Consider the following 16,033-nt stretch of genomic DNA (forward strand, 5'->3'; position numbering starts at 1 on the left):
CAAATCAGAAAGAACTATTTCTTCCATGTCTCCTTCCAAGACGGACTTTTCAGAGAATATACCCAACTGGCTTCTCTTCTGTGTCATTGGCCAGAAATATATACACAAGCCTACCCCTAAACCAATTACAGTTGTAAATGGATGGGATCTCTCACTGGCCTTCCAGTCATATGGGATGAAACAGATACTGGAGAGTCAACCATAGTGTCTACTACAGACTCATAAATAAAGACAACATCAGATCACAACATCTGCTAGATCATAGAAAAAGCAAGGAAATTCCAGAAGAACATCTACTTCTACTTCATTGACTACACTAAAGCCTTTGACTGTGTGGATCATAAAAACTGTGGAAAATTCTTGAAGAGATGGGAATAACAGACCACCTGACCTGCCTCCTGAGAAACCTGTATGAAGGTCAAGAAGCAACAGTTAGAACTGTACATGGAACAATGGACAGGTTCAAAATTAAGAAAGGAGAACTTCAAGGCTGTGTATCGTCACCCTGCTTATTTAACTTATATGCAGAGTACATCATGAGAAATGCTGGGCTGGATGAAGCTCAAGCTAGAATCAAGATTGCTGGGAGAAATATCAATAACCTCAGATATGCAGATGACACCACCCTTATCGTGGAAAATGAAGAGGAACTAAAGAGCCTCTTGATGATGGTGAAAGAGGAGAGTGAAAAAACTGGCTTAAAACTCAACATTCAGAAAACAAAGATCACAGCATCTGGTCCCATCACTTCATGGCAGATAGATGGGGAAACAATGGAAACAGTGACAGACTTTATTTTCTTGGTCTCCAAAATCACTGTGGACAGTGACTGCAGTCATGAAATTAAAAGACGCTTACTCCTTGGAAGAAAAGCTATGACAAACCTAGACAGTGTACTAAAAAGTAGAGATATCATTTTGCCAACAAAGGTCTGTATAGTCAAAGTTATGGTTTTTCCAGTAGTCATGTATGGATGTGAGAGTTGGACCATGAAGAAGGCTGAGTGCCGAAGAGTTGATGCTTTCAAACTGTGGTGCTGGAGAAGACTCTTGAGAGTTCCTTGGAGAGCAAGGAGATCAAACCAGTCAATCCTAAAGGAAATCAACACCGAATATTCATTGGAAGGACTGATGCTGAAGCTGAAGCTCCAATACTTTGGCCACCTGAAGCAAAGAGCTGACTCATTGGAAAAGACACTGATGCTGGGAAAGATTGAGGGCAAGAGAAGAAGTGGGTGACAGAGGATGAGATGGATGGATGGTATCACTGATTCTATGGACATGAGTTTGAGCAAATTCTGGGAGATAGTGAAGGACAGTGAAGCCTGGCATGCTCTAGTCCATGGGGTCACAAAGAGTCAGACATGACTGAGCAACTGAACGACAACAAATGACATATCAGAGGAGGAAGAATTTAATTCTAGAAATTATTTGGATGAAAGTACAGCCATTCTCAGAGAACATCCAAGAGATCAGCTGATTGTATTGTACAGGAAGGGACCAAAAGGAAGATAAAGTTGAGATGCTATTTGAGCCCAGATCTTGAAATCCTAATACCATTCCAGGATGACTACAGTTTCATTTAATGAGAGTCATCACTTTTCAGAAGATTAATTTGGCATTAGTACACAAAGTAGATCACAGTGGGTTTAAGAGTGTAAGGTAGCCATGAAGAAGAGGCAGGAAACCCAGATCTAGATCTGGCATGCCATTAATTCCATGAGTCAAGTCACATCCAACTCAGACATTCTCCAGCTCCAAACAACAGAGTCTTTTGGATTGGTCCAAGTCAACAATGAGAAGCACTGAAACAGAAATGGCAGTGGGCATGGAAAAGACTATACTGATTCTAGGGACATATCTGAGGTAGAACTGCTAGATCTTAGAGCTGATTTGGGGCTTCCCAGGTGGTGCGAGTGGTAAAGAACCTGCCTGCCAGTGCAGGAGACATAAGAAATACAGGTTCGATCCCTGGGTAGGGAAGATCCCCTGGAGGAGGGCATGGCAACCCACTCCAGTATTCTTGCTTGGAGAATCCCATGGACCAAGGAGCCTGGTGGGCTAAGGTCCATAAGGTGGCAAAGAGTTGGGCACAACTGAAGCGACTCAGCATGCACACATTGTTTTTATTATAATCTGAACAGAAGTGGAATTACTGTGTCCCTCAAACTTCAGGGCCCCTTACACAGGCACAGGCCCCTTCTAAATAAAAATTAACTTTTGTTTTAAGTTGATATTTGTAATTCTATGTTCTTTTTCTTGAAGAAAGCTCCCAAGATTGAATAAGCTTCAGGCCCTACAATACCTAGATCTGCCCCTAAGGAGAGAGCCAATTACAAGCAATGAAACCTGAAGACATAAGATGCAGATAAGATGTAGAACTAGATTCTGGAAGAGGAGGGAAAGGATGGGATGAGTTACATGTAGAAACGAATCACCCCTTCAAAGAGGCTGGGGACGGGAGAGAGATATTGGGGAAGACACAAAGAAATGTTGAGAGAGTAGAGAGTTGGTGAGAGACATTATGCTGAATAAATGACCTTGATTGCAACAAGGCAAGTTTGGGACCAGGCAAGATAGATAAATACGGAGGACATGGTAGTGCTGACAAAAATGGGTCGAAAACTCTTAACCACGGAGTCCCACCTAGATGTGCGTGAAGGAGCATGAGAAAAAGATGAAAGTCTCTAGGGAGACAAAGCAAATTCAATATGAAAGAAAGAGTGGGATAAGTCACAACCCATACAGAAGACTTTCAAACTCCTAGAATTTGAATGTGGAGTAATTCGCAGTGACAGCATATTCTATGCTACTCTCTTTAAGCATATCTGTACTAAGTGGTAATCACACAGTCGTGTTTGACTTTTTGTGACCCCATGGACTAGGGCCCACCAGGCTCCTCTGTCCATGGAATTCTCCAGGCAAGAATACTGGAGTGGGTTGCCATTCCCTTCTCCAGGAAATATCTATAGGGCTGCTCTCAAATGCCTTTATCCTTTATCAAGCCTTCCCTAGTCCCCTGAATTGAATTTAATCTCTCCCTTTCTCCAATTTCACAGTACTTTGCCCGTTCCAGTCACCTGGAAAAGGGAATGGCAACGCACTACAGTATTCTTGCCCAGAGAATCCCATGGACAGAGGAGCCTGGTGGACTCAAGTCCATGGGGTCGCAAAGAGTTGGACACGACGGGGTGACTAACACACTTGCCTATTCCAGTACTTATTTCATTGGTTGCATTGGTTATGACTAGCTGGTTCTACGTTTGTCTCCTCTACTAGATTGTAAACTTCTTGTCTTAAACGTCTTCCTGTCTATAGCCCAATCCTTGGGACATAGAAAGCATGCAGTAAGTGATCACAGAGTGAACACGGCCTACTGGAAGCAAAAGCCTTGTAACACCTTCAGTTAAAGAGACTGCAGGCAAATTGTGAGAGAAGTGATCTAGTTTCACTGAAATCTCAGGGAAACTGTGAGAACCTCTCTCCCTCTCCCCATGTCTGAAGTGTGCACACATCAGCCTGTGGCTGCATAAACCCAGACAACCACAGGGCTCCCCACGAGGCACAGGAAATGGAGCCCATCCCTGTTGAGGTGAACAAGTGACTCATTATTCTGCTGCAGCCAACTCAGCCAGAAACTGTTCTAAGCTGAAATTTTCACAAGTTTGGGCTCTGGCTTATAATAAAACTCTTATCTTTGAGTTAGTTACCAATGCCCATCTCTTAACCTGTATGGTAAGAGGCTATCAGACCAAGGTGCAAACACCCTGAAATTGTATGAATTTGAAGTATATATGCATATGAATATTATTCTGGGGAGAAAGTCAGAAGTAGCCCTATCCCATAGAACTTTCTGCAGTGGTTTTAAGTGTTCTGTATTTGCACTGTCCAATACAGTAGCCACTGGCCATATGTGGCCATTGGGCACTTGAAAAATGATTGATGTGATTCATAAACTGAAATTTACTTTGATTTAATTGAATTACAAGTTAACTTCTATTTAAATAGCCACACAGAGCTAGTGGCTACCATATTGAGCAACACAATGCTAGATAATTCTATAATACCATGTATTAGCGCAGTCTAGTGCTTTTTAAAACTTGTCTATCCTCCTTTACCCTTGAAAGCAGCAGCCATCTGTTGCTAATTATCATATATCTGGTGCCTGAGACAGATTCAGTGCTTAATAAATGTTTGTTAAACGAATGACTGAAAGACCAAATGTCACATTTTCTCTGAACTTAGTTTTCTTGTTTCTAAAATAAAGAGGATGTGCACCAAGATTGGAGAAGGAAATGGCAACCCACTCCAGTATTCTTGCCTGGAGAATCCCAGGGACAGAGGAGCCTGGTGGGCTGCTACGGGGTTGTACAGAGTCGGACACAGCTGAAGCGACTTAGCAGCAGAGCACCAAGATTTCTTCTAGCTAAAAACAAATAAACAGCAAAAACCCCTAAGAATGTAGTAAGCAAATTTTCACTCATTAAACAAGTACCTATTGAAGTAGCCAAGTTATTTATCCTTGTGGTAGCCTGAGGAAACTATCATTATGCTTCCAAATAACTGAATTTTAGAAAAGGAACATAATTTGCCCAAGTGTGGTGTCTGACTCTTTGCGACCCCATGGACTGTAGCCCACCAGGCTCCTCTGTCCATGGAATTCTCCAGGCAAGAATACTAGAGTGGGTTGCCATTTCCTTCATGGGGTCTTCCCGTTCCAGGGATCGAACCCAGGTCTCCTGCCTTGCAGGCAGATTCTTTACTATCTGAGCCACCAGGGAAACCCCAAGGTGACACAGTAAATCTGAATCCAGATCTGTCCAGCTGTTTCCACTACACTTCGGCTTCTATGTAAATTATAAATATAAATTTGTGCTGTGCTTAGTCGCTAAGTTGTGTCCAACTCTTCGCGACCCCATGAACTGTAGCCCACCAGGTCCCTCTGTTCTTGGGGATTCTCCAGGTGGGTTGCCATACCCTCCTCCAGGGGATCTTCCCAACCAGGGATCGAACCCAGGTCTCCCACATTGGAAGCAGATTCTTTACCGTCTGAGCCACCAGGCAAGCCCTAAATATAAATTTAGGTAAATATAAAACAGCAAACTTAGCATTGAGAGGGCAGGGTGGCACAGAAATGTCAATGGAGTGAAATACAGATCTTCCTGTTAGGAAGATAATGGGTTCTACATATAGATTCTGAGTGAGAACTACCAGCTCCTTCAGAAAGACCACCTGGCTATTGAGAAGGAGCACATGATCCTCTGGAGAAGCTAATTAATCTAATGGGAAGAACTCCTGACCCCACTGACGCTGATGAAAGGAGGCAGGAGGGAAATCAGCCTGGGGTTTATTATAGTAAATCCCTAGAAACCTTTCAGAGCATTATCTTGCCTCTGTCATCAGCAAATGAAAGCTTCAAATAAAAAGATTCCTTCCTTATTCCTTCCCCAGACACATTATTACAAAATGTTGTTTTGGAATGTTTAAGGCTAATGAGTGAGAATATCTTTCTCGATCTAGGTATAACATACCTTTGACCCCATAAATTTTCATATCTAAGCATTTATCCTAAAGAGCTACTTAGGCATGTAATCAAGATGTAGTTACCCAAGTGGTTACTAAAAACATCAAACATTTATGAGCCAATTGGAGAAGTCTGAACATTTAATATTTGATATTATTATGGAATTATTGTTTCATTTCTTAGGTGTGGCAATAGTATTGTTATTGCTATTCTATTTTTTAAATGAACATTCTTCTCTTTTGGAGCTACTTATTGATGAAATAACAAAGACTTGGTTAAAATATTTATCCCAGCTCTTTTTACTTGATTCATTTATTTCTTAATATTTATTTGGCTGTGTCCGGTCTTCAGTTGCAGGACGCAGGACCTTCGTTGCATCATGTGGCTCTTTTGCCGAGGTGCATGGAGTCTCTAGCTGTGGTCTGTGGGCTCCAGTGCACGCTGGTTCAGTTGTTGCAGCTCTAGGGCTTAGTTGCTCGGCAGCACACGGGATCAGAGTTCCCTGACCAGGGATTAAACCCATGTCCCCTGCATTGCAAAGTGGACTCTTAACTAGCGGACCACCAGTGAAGTCCCCCAGCTCTCTTTATGATAGTCAAATGCAAGGAAGGACCCAGGGCTTAGAACTGGGTGTATTAGGATGGCCAAAAATTTCATTCAGACTTTGGAAAGCTGGTACGGAAAACCTGAACGAATTTTTTGGCCAACCTAAGGAAAGTTTTGTCTATCCTCAGAATGAAATACTGTGCACCCATTAAATCAAGTTGTGTGTATATGTCTGGAAGGATATACTAAAATGTTAACAGTGGTGACTTTTCAAGCAACTTCAGTTTTCTTTCTGTTTATATTTTCTGAAATAGTTTTATTGAACACGTTATTTATGTAATAAAACAAGAATTTAAAATTGATTTATAGATATTTACGGTGGAGAGAGGTAAATGAGAGAATTTTGCAAAGAATTTTAAAGGACCAGTGAATGTGTGGCTGTTATTTTTTTTTCCCCCATCACAAAAAGATACCCGATCTAGAGGCAGCTCAGAGGCTGACAAACTTTAGGCCTCAAGACAGATTAACCATTACAACTGATATTTTTGAAGTTGTACCTGCCTTTGGATGAATTCCCCCACCCCAGACCAAGAGGAGTGATACTTCCAATGTTTTGACTTCAGGTTGTGGGCCTTAGACCTCTCCTTCTCTGGCTGACTTGCTGTTGGGTTGTTCAGGAAGCTTTTGGTCTTCACTCTCTGCAGAGCCACTGCAGGCTAAATTGAGTCTCGCCCTCCCCACACTCCAGGGCTTCAAGGTGCTACTATTTCCAGGAGGAATTCATGGAAACACAGACTTGATTCTGTGTTTGGGGTTTGCCATAATCAATTAATGCATTCTCTCTGAATAGCCCAAATGCCTAGAATCTATAGTCTTCTCCTTGACTACATTTAGGTCTCTTCTTGCACAATATGAAAGATTAAGTAGCAACAAACACAATCCTTCAGATCTAATGGGCCTAGGGGAAGAGGCCCTGGCTCACTCAAGACAGGTATATTTTTAATACTGACAAACATGCTTCTCCTGCTAAAAGCCTCAGGCTCCACTCAGATGATGAAATGAAACCCAGGAGGAGACGCTGTGTTTGTGGTAGAAAACCAGAGGAGTGGTCAGGAGACCTGGGAGCCAATTCTGGCTTCCCTGGTCACTGTGCATGGAACATGTGGCGAGTCATGTCCCCTAACTGAGTCTCCATTTCTATGTATGTTGGACAATGTTCATATTTTCAAAATTCAAACACCTACTTAGTCTCAACTATCTGTGAGCCACTTCGCCAGCTCAAAAGGAAAAGTGTCAAAGAACTTACAGGCCTGAAGGTAGTACCAACATGAACTCCACAAAAGTCAGACAGTGGGAAATAGGATGATAAGTAGTGCTTTATTTTGGAAAGGGAGGCAGAGGTAGGGGAGGAAGAAAGACTGTCTCAATTGAGGAACTGATTTGTTTTCTACTTTCTAAATATAGCAGTTATATTATTTAGTTTCCCTCTGGATTTCCAGGAAGTCCAGAGCTGGTCTTAGTTGGGTGCTCCCAGAAGTAAACTCTGAGACAGAGATTCCAGTGCAAGCCGTTTATTTTGGAGGTGATCCCAGGAAGCCCTGACAGAAGACTGGGGCATTCAGACAGGGAAGGGGAGCAGGTTACCCTGCAAGCAACCACAGCTTACTCCCCTCCATGGAAGTCCGAGAACATTATGGAATATGCCTCCAAGTTATCCCAGCCATAGGGGAGGGCGCTGGTGTCTTCATTCACAACTCCCCATTTGCTTCTGGTCAAAAGCTGCTTCTGGTGGCATTTGCTCGGGCACTGCCAGCTTCTGTCATGCATGGCAGAACGTGCTACCCACAATAGAGGGTTGCAAATGCTCACAGATTTCTTAATTTCAGATATCCATGTTCTCTCTGTGATAGACTATTAGGTTCCTACCCCTGGTCCACCTCAACCCTACCTGTTCTCCTTATTTCAAAAGAAGAATCTAAGTTGGACATGTGGCTACCTAAGTAGAGAGGACTTTTTCAACTTTCCTCTCAGGTAAGTGTGGCCAGATAGCCTAGTTATGGACAGTGGGGTGTACCTGGAAGGATGTACAACACTTCCAAGTCTTGCCCTTAAAAGACAGACACTCTGCTACTCCCCTACCCCCACGCCCTGCTTCCCCCTGGAGGGGTTGCTGAGACCAGAGCAGCCAACCTGGACAGAGTGACAGAAGCCACGTGGTAATGACAGTGGAGACATTCCACTCAAGACCTTCCAGCTCTTGAAGGTATCTCCTGATTGTTACATAAGAGACAAATAAACTTCTTTCTAGTTTAAACATTATCTTTTGGAGTCTTTTTGTGATATCAGCTTAGCCTATACCCTAACCAACTACACTCTTTATCTCAGTACTTTAAATGTTTTCCTTTTTAGCCTTATTTTATTTTTCTTATTGGATAATGTCTTGCAGTAGGATTCCTGGCGTGCTACAGTCCATGGGTCACAAAGAATTGGACATGACTGACTCAGCTGAGGATGCCTTAATCCCTTCTGGCAAGAGGCAAGTAATTTTTAAAAAGAACAACTAAACCCCTGTGATATTTGCCATATCCATGGCTCCCAGTCATGCTATCAATCATCTCTTTATATATGGAAAGGTTCTGTCAAAGAAAAGTACAACTGGACATGACTGAAAGTGGTGAAAACAGATTTTATTCAGTAACTACTGACAGCACAGGAAATGCAGGGCCCTGATTTGTACAGAGGTGATGGAGCATTTTAAAAGAAGGAAGCAGAAGAGAGGTGGAGAGAGTGGGGACTCAAGTAAAAAGTTACAAAGGGCGACCAGTGTACATGTGATTAGCTCAGCTGTGTCTGACAGGGAAGTTAGGATTCTACCTCCCACATAGACTGGGAGACAGAGACCCTCAGTTCAGTTCAGTTGCTCTGTCGTGTCCAACTTTTTGCGACCCCATGGACTGAAGTGCGCCAGGCCTCCCTGTCCATCACCAACTCCCGGAGTTTACTCAAACTCATGTCTATTGAGTCGGTCCATCCAACCATCTCATCTTCTGTCATCCCCTTCTCCTCTCGCCTTCAATCTTTCCCAACATCAGGGTCTTTTCCAATGAGTCAGTTCTTTCCATCAGGTGGCCAAAGTATTGGACTTTCAGCTTCAGCATCAGTCCTTCCAATGAATATTCAGGACTCATTTCCTTTAGGATGGACCGGTTGGATCTCCTTGCAGTCCAAGGGACTCTCAAGAGTCTTCTCCAACACTACAGTCCAAAAGCATTGATTCTTCAGGGCTCAGCTTTCTTTATAGTCCAACTCTCACATCCATACATGACTACTGAAAAAACCATAGCTTTGACTAGACAGACATTTGTTGGCAAAGTGATGTCTCTGGTTTTTAATATGCTGTCTAGGTTGGTCATAGCTTTTCTTCCAAGGAGCAAGCATCTTTTAATCTCATGGCTGCAGTCACCATCTGCAGTGACTTTGGAGCCCAGAAAAATAAAGCCTGTCACTGTTTCCACTGTTTCCCCATCTATTTGCCATGAAGTGATGGGACTGGATGCCATGATCTTAGTTTTCTGGATGTTGAGTTTTAATCCAACTTTTTCACTCTCCTCTTTCACTTTCATCAAGAGGCTCTTTAGTTCTTCTTCACTTTCTGCCATAAGGGTGGTGTCATCTGCATATCTGAGGTTATTGATATTTCTCCCAGCAATCTTGATTCCAGTTTGTGCTTCATCCAGCCCAGCCTTTTTCATGACGTACCCTGCATATAAGTTAAATAAGCAGGGTGACACTATATAGCCTTGACGTACTCCTTTCCTGTTTGGAACCAGTATGTTGTTTCATGTCCAACAGTTCTAACTGTTGCTTCTTGACCTTCATATAGATTTCTCAGGAGGCAGGTCAGGTGATCTGGTATTCCCAGCTCTTTAAGAATTTTCCACAGTTTGCTGTGATCCACATAGTCAAAGGCTTTGGCATAGTCAATAAAGCAGGAGGAGATGTTTTTCTGGAATTCTATTGCTTTTTCAATGATCCAGTGGATGTTGGCAATTTGATCTCTGGTTCCTCTGCCTTTTCTAAATCCAGCTTGAACACAGAGACCCTAATCCTCTTTATTTCATTCTTTTTTAATATTTCTTTATTTATTTGACTGCTCCGGGTCCTAGTCACAGCACATGGGTTCTTCAATCTTCCTTGTGGCATGTAGGATGTTTAGTTGCAGCATGTGGGATATTTTAGTGGTAGCACATGAACTCTTATTTGCAGCATGTGGGGTCTAGTTCCCTGACCAGGTATGGAACTGGGTCCCCTGTGTTGAGAACTTGGAGTCTTAGTTACTGGACTACCAGGGAAGTCTCAAGGAACTATCCCTACTGCTGATAAAAACGTTATTGAAAAAGATACTCCTGACTTGTAGCAGATTTATAAACATCTCAAAGGGACAGGAAAAGTATTCACAATAGCACGTCCTCTCTGATAAATGCTCTATGCAGAGACCAGAGGTCTTTTGTCAGGTGTTGGCTAGAACAGACCATAAATTCCTTTGATAGCCCTGAGCTTTTTCAAACAGGCGCTTGGAAGGGAGCTGGATTGTCTCAGCCTTAGACTGCTAGAAGCCATGTTTTTGCATTTCTCAGTTCCCATATTATGAATCCCACCTCCTCAGTGTAGGAATCAGAACTTACATGTCCAGACTCCCTTGCAGCTAGGGTACAGGCCCTTGACCAAGTTTCTCCCACATTCTTAGATACTAACATGTGAGTAACATGATGAGGAGGCCAGGCTCAGGGAAAATTATCTTCAGACAAGCACAGTGATGAAGATATAGGGGTTTGAAGGCAGTGAGGCTGATGTCTCTGAGGGGATGTGTGAGACTGGGTCTGAGAATGTGTAAGTATTGCATATGGAACTGCTTGCTGCTCCTGGAGACAACTGCCTCCACCAGAATGAAGGACTTGCTGAGGGGGATGCTGACAGGAGCAGGAAGCAAAGAAAGCACAGATCCCTTCTCCCTTCTCCAGCCTTTCTGATGCCTTCAAGAAACTCCTACCACCCTGTAGGCAAAAGAGGAATGTATTCTGTAGTTGCAATGCCCCAAGCAGAATATGTAGAAGGGTGGATTTGAAACAGAGAAACAATAGCTTAATAATCAGCAAGAATCTTAAAAACAAAGGTGCTAAATATTCTTAGGTGTATGTCATTTCTTGCAATGGAATAAACCCTTTGGTTGTTACCTTTATTTGTCTCTTTTCTTCTTGTCCTCTTCTTTCTTCCTAAATGGTGTCCTCCATGGCTTCAATTACAGTTTCCATGACATTATCCCTAAATTCCATTTCCTGGGCAGGTCTCTTGTCTGCACTGCAGTTTTATATATTTGATTGTCTTCTCAATATCTTCTCACTTTTGTCTCCTAGGTCCCTCAAACTTAACACACCCAGTCTCTTGGTCTTTCCCTGGAGTCTGCTGTGTTCCCTAGTTCCATGAATGCACCACCATCCCTCACTGCATTTCATGGTAACACCTGAGAGTGACTGTTGACACCTCCTGTTTTCCTCATTTTTCATATCCATTTAGTATCAAGTTCATCAGGTGTACTTCCTCAATACTTTTGAATGTCTTCACGTCTCTCCATATCCACTACACCTGCCCTGGTCCAAGGCCACCATCTTCTCTCACTTGAGCTGTTGCAATAGCCTTCTAAATAACTCCCTGCATCCACTTTTTAAAAAATTTTGTTTATTTGGCTGTGCTGAATCTTAGTTACAGCATGCAGGCTCTTCATCTTTGTTGTAGCATATGGGATCTATAGTTGCTGCAATGAAACTCTTAGTTGCAGCATATGAACTCTTAGCTGTGGCATGTGGAATCTAGTTCCCTGACCAGGGATTGAACCAGGATCAGACACCCTGTATTGGGAGCACAGAGTCTTAGCCACTAGACCACCGGCGAAGTCCCTCATTGCATTCACTTTTGCTCCCCACCAGTGCAGTCTTCTTAGTTATCTTTTAAAAACCTGATCATAATACTGCGAAGTTTAAAACCCTTCACTGGTTTCCCGTTACTTTTAGGATAAAGTCCAGACTCTTGTCCATGGCTTGCAGTCAGAGTGTGCCTACCTTCCTAAACCATTTTACAGTCCTTTCCTTATCATCATTTATGTACTAGGCTATGGATCTGTTTTCAGTTATTTCAGAGTTACATCTTTTTCCTGCCTCAGGACCTTTGTACATGTCTTTCTTTCTGCCCAGTTTTCTCTTCCCATCTCCTGGGTCCTTCACCTAACTACCTTTCTACTTATATTTCAAATCAGCTTAAATATCACTCCCTCAGGAAAGCCTTCCCTGATTTAACTACTGTCACTGACACCTGGGCTAGGTAAGTCCTGCTTTCATGAACTCTGATAGTACCCTCTAATTCTCTTTGGTGTTTATCACCTTTGTAATTGTTTATTTATACAATCATTTGTTTAATATGTCTTCTCAGTATACTTAAAGTTCATGAGGAGAATGTCTGTCTTATTCATTGCTATAGTCCAAGCACATGTCATTCATCCATCCTAGCACATACACCACAGTGTTAGTTATATGGTGGGGCTTCCCAGGTGGCACTAGTGGTAAAGAACCGTCCAGGCAGTGCAGGAGACATAAGAGATGTAGCTTTGATCCCTGGGTTGGGAAGATCCCCTGGAGAAGGGGATCCCACTTCTCCAGTATTCTTGCCTGGAGAATCCCACTGGACAGAGGAGCCTGGTGGAATACATTCCATAGGGTTACATAGAGTTGGACACAACTAAAGCGACTAGCATGCATGCAGGCATGTAGTACTACTCAGTACATATTTGATGAATAAATGAGTAAATGATAAGAAAGCTATTCTGAGAGACAACATAGCTTAGTAGAAATCACCCTGGACTAAGAGCCATAAGACCTGGGTTCTAATTGTGGTTTCATCATTTCCCAGGTAGTTTTCAGCAATTATAAATGTCATTCGGCTTCAGTGTCTTCATCTTTAAAACAAAGAGACAGTTAATGGTCTCAGAGATTTCTTCAGTTTCCAAATGCAGTAGTACTTTCCTAGTGGTGATGCCAGTGGCCATGTGAAAGGGTGTCATTGTGACTACAGTTCTGGAAAGGAAGCGCAACATCTTTGCCCGGTTTCCCGATTCACCTTTCCCAGGTCCTCCCCATCTCGCCACTCTTGGTTTGATTACAGAGTAAATATCCCTGTCATCACCACCAGACTGACAGTTGACCCATCTGTTTGGCAGATTAAGAAATAAGAGAAGTTAAGGTGTGTCAGGCTGCTAGCAAAGACAGGAAACTGACTCCCCTGAAAACAACTTTCCTTCTCGAGCTGGAGAATTAGAGCCAATTTAGTATAAATACCGGAACTTTCCAATACCCGTAGCTCTTCCACTTCCACTTCACACTCCCACGCGGGAAAGTCTGCTCAGCGGGGAGTGGGGACCAGTGCTGAAGGCAGAAGCAGCACAAACCCCAGGCTCATTCACAGCAGGCACTCTGGGATGGGTTTGGGCCCGCTTGTGTGTGGGTGTGTCAGGCATTCTGGGAATTCATGTCAAACAGAATCACTTCTCTACAACAGGAAGGCCTGAATCACAAGATACTGACAAGCTGTCTGGTTTCCCCACCCTACTCCTTGTATTATTCCTTCTCTGCACTCCCAACAACCCCCCACTCCCACCCTGCCCAGCTCACCCCAGGGGTCAGTGCCCTCTCTGTGTGAGAGGTGCCTGGCTCCATCCAGAAAGGGCAGGTTCAGAACACCACCCTGACCTCCCTCCCCCAGGCTACTCTCAGTCACAAACCCTGCAGTTTGGGGTTTTAAAGACCTCTCAGGAGAAAAGCAATTATATCCAGAACTGCAAGATGCATTTGCCCCCCAGAGATTCTGTGGCCCAATTGCATTATAACACACCTATTTGAATGCTGCCCAGTCAGGGCTCTCCTCCCACATTCAGGAAGCTAAGGAGGAAATGCGTGAAAAAGATCACTCTGCAAACAAAAATGTCACATTTCCACAAAATCTGAGCTGTAATAGGCTTCCTTAAAGAATCATACTTCACCAGTCACATTTCCAAGATGGAGCGACCTGCCAGCTTGCTCAGCATGAAGTAGACAAGCTGTGTGAAGTTTGTACATTTTGGACTTCCCTGGTGGCCCAGTGGTTAAGAATCTGCCTGCCAATGCAGGGGACTCTGGTTCAATCCCTGGTTCGGGAAGATCCCACATGCCATGGAGCAACAAAACTGGTGCGCTATCAATACTGAGCCAGCACTCCAGAGCCTGTGAGCCATGACTAGAGAAAGCCCGTGCACAGCAATGAAGGCCAAGCGTAGCAAAAAAAAAAAAAAAAATTAATTAATTGATTAATCGAATAAAAATTTTTTTTAAAGATTGTATGGTTTGTTCAAGCACAAGGTACCTGGTTTAGGAAGTTGAAAGTCAGTTCACACTCAATGCTTCAAACCCTGGGCTTTAGGGGCACTTTCAGAGCCTGTGAAAGTGTTAGTCACTCAATCGTGTCCGGCTCTTTGTGACCCCATGAACTGTAGCACGCCAGGCTCCTCTGTCCATGGGATTCTCCAGGCAGGAATACTGGAGAAGGTAGCCATTCCTTTCTGCAGGGCCTGTGCCTTTTCCTAATTTGCACAAGGGCAGTGTAGCAGCTAGTGGTGGCTCTGGTCTAGGACTCCAGATCTAGAAGGGATAACAACCATCTCAGGAAGAGACGCACGTTCATGGTGTGGCTTTGCCTCTCCCCTTTTCTGAACTTCCTGCAAAATACTATCTTATTTCTTCAAAACAGTATCTTGTTACTTGTTTAGGAAACATGGGCAGACTGTTACTAGGAGCTTGTATCAGAAAATATTTATGGAGAGAAATCAGATGGCAATCTTAGATTCAGAGAATTTTAGAAGAAGGTCTATTACTATTAACAAAATAGTACTGTGTAATGGTGTAGTTGTGGAGGACTCAGAAGAATGTTTGAACTACAGAATCAAACTCTTACTGTTTCTGCAAAATAAGAAGCCAGTTTGAACCAATTTTTTCAGGTTATGCATTGGACAGACAGACCTGCTTTTCTTTGATACATTGAGTATTTCTAATGATTCTCATACTTTCATGCAAGGAAGGAATAGAAGCTTGAAAGAACAGTGTTTCTACACATTGGAATAGCATTTTCCAAAACTTAACAATTATCCATAAAGTTGGTGAAAATCCTGATATTGCATATCTGTGAAAAGTTAGCACCAAATGCTTTAAAAATTTGATAGAGCATTTTCAGTTGTGTTTTTCATCAAAAGAAGCTCCATGTGTAGGAAATGAATAGATCCAGAACTGTAACTCTATGAGATAAATTGCTCATGTTGGCTATCTTTTAATAATTCTTTTCAAATATTTATTTTATTTTTAGCTGCATTGGATCTTAAGTGGTGGCACGTGGGATCTCCTGCTGTGGCACACAAGCTTAACCCGTGGGCTCAGTAGTTGTGGAACACAGGTTTAGTTGTCTTAGTTCCCTGACCAGGGATTGAGCCTGTGTCCGTTTCATTGGAGGGCAGATTCTTAAGCACTGGACCACCAGGGAATTCCCTCATGATGGCAATTAATAAAGGATGGGAAATGACTTTTGAAACATAGCATCACTTGCCTCATTTTGTATCAAAGTTAAAAAAAAAATAGTCTGAGTCTGCTGAAATTGCTTAAAATTCCTTCTTCTATTCCTGTCAACATACCTTTTTGAGACTAATTCCTCTATTCTAAAGTGTAATTTTAAAAACAACATCAAAACCATTTACACATACATTACATCCTGTTGGTATCAATGTTGTTGATCCAACCTACATTAGATAAATTAACAAGCAAAAAGCAAGATGTTTGTCACATTAAAAACTTAAAGTTGATATGCACATTGTTCTTTCAAAGTATGCTAAAAGCAC

The sequence above is a fragment of the Odocoileus virginianus genome, chromosome 16 (assembly GCF_023699985.2).
Source record: "Odocoileus virginianus isolate 20LAN1187 ecotype Illinois chromosome 16, Ovbor_1.2, whole genome shotgun sequence".
NCBI classification, from domain to species: Eukaryota; Metazoa; Chordata; class Mammalia; order Artiodactyla; family Cervidae; genus Odocoileus; species Odocoileus virginianus.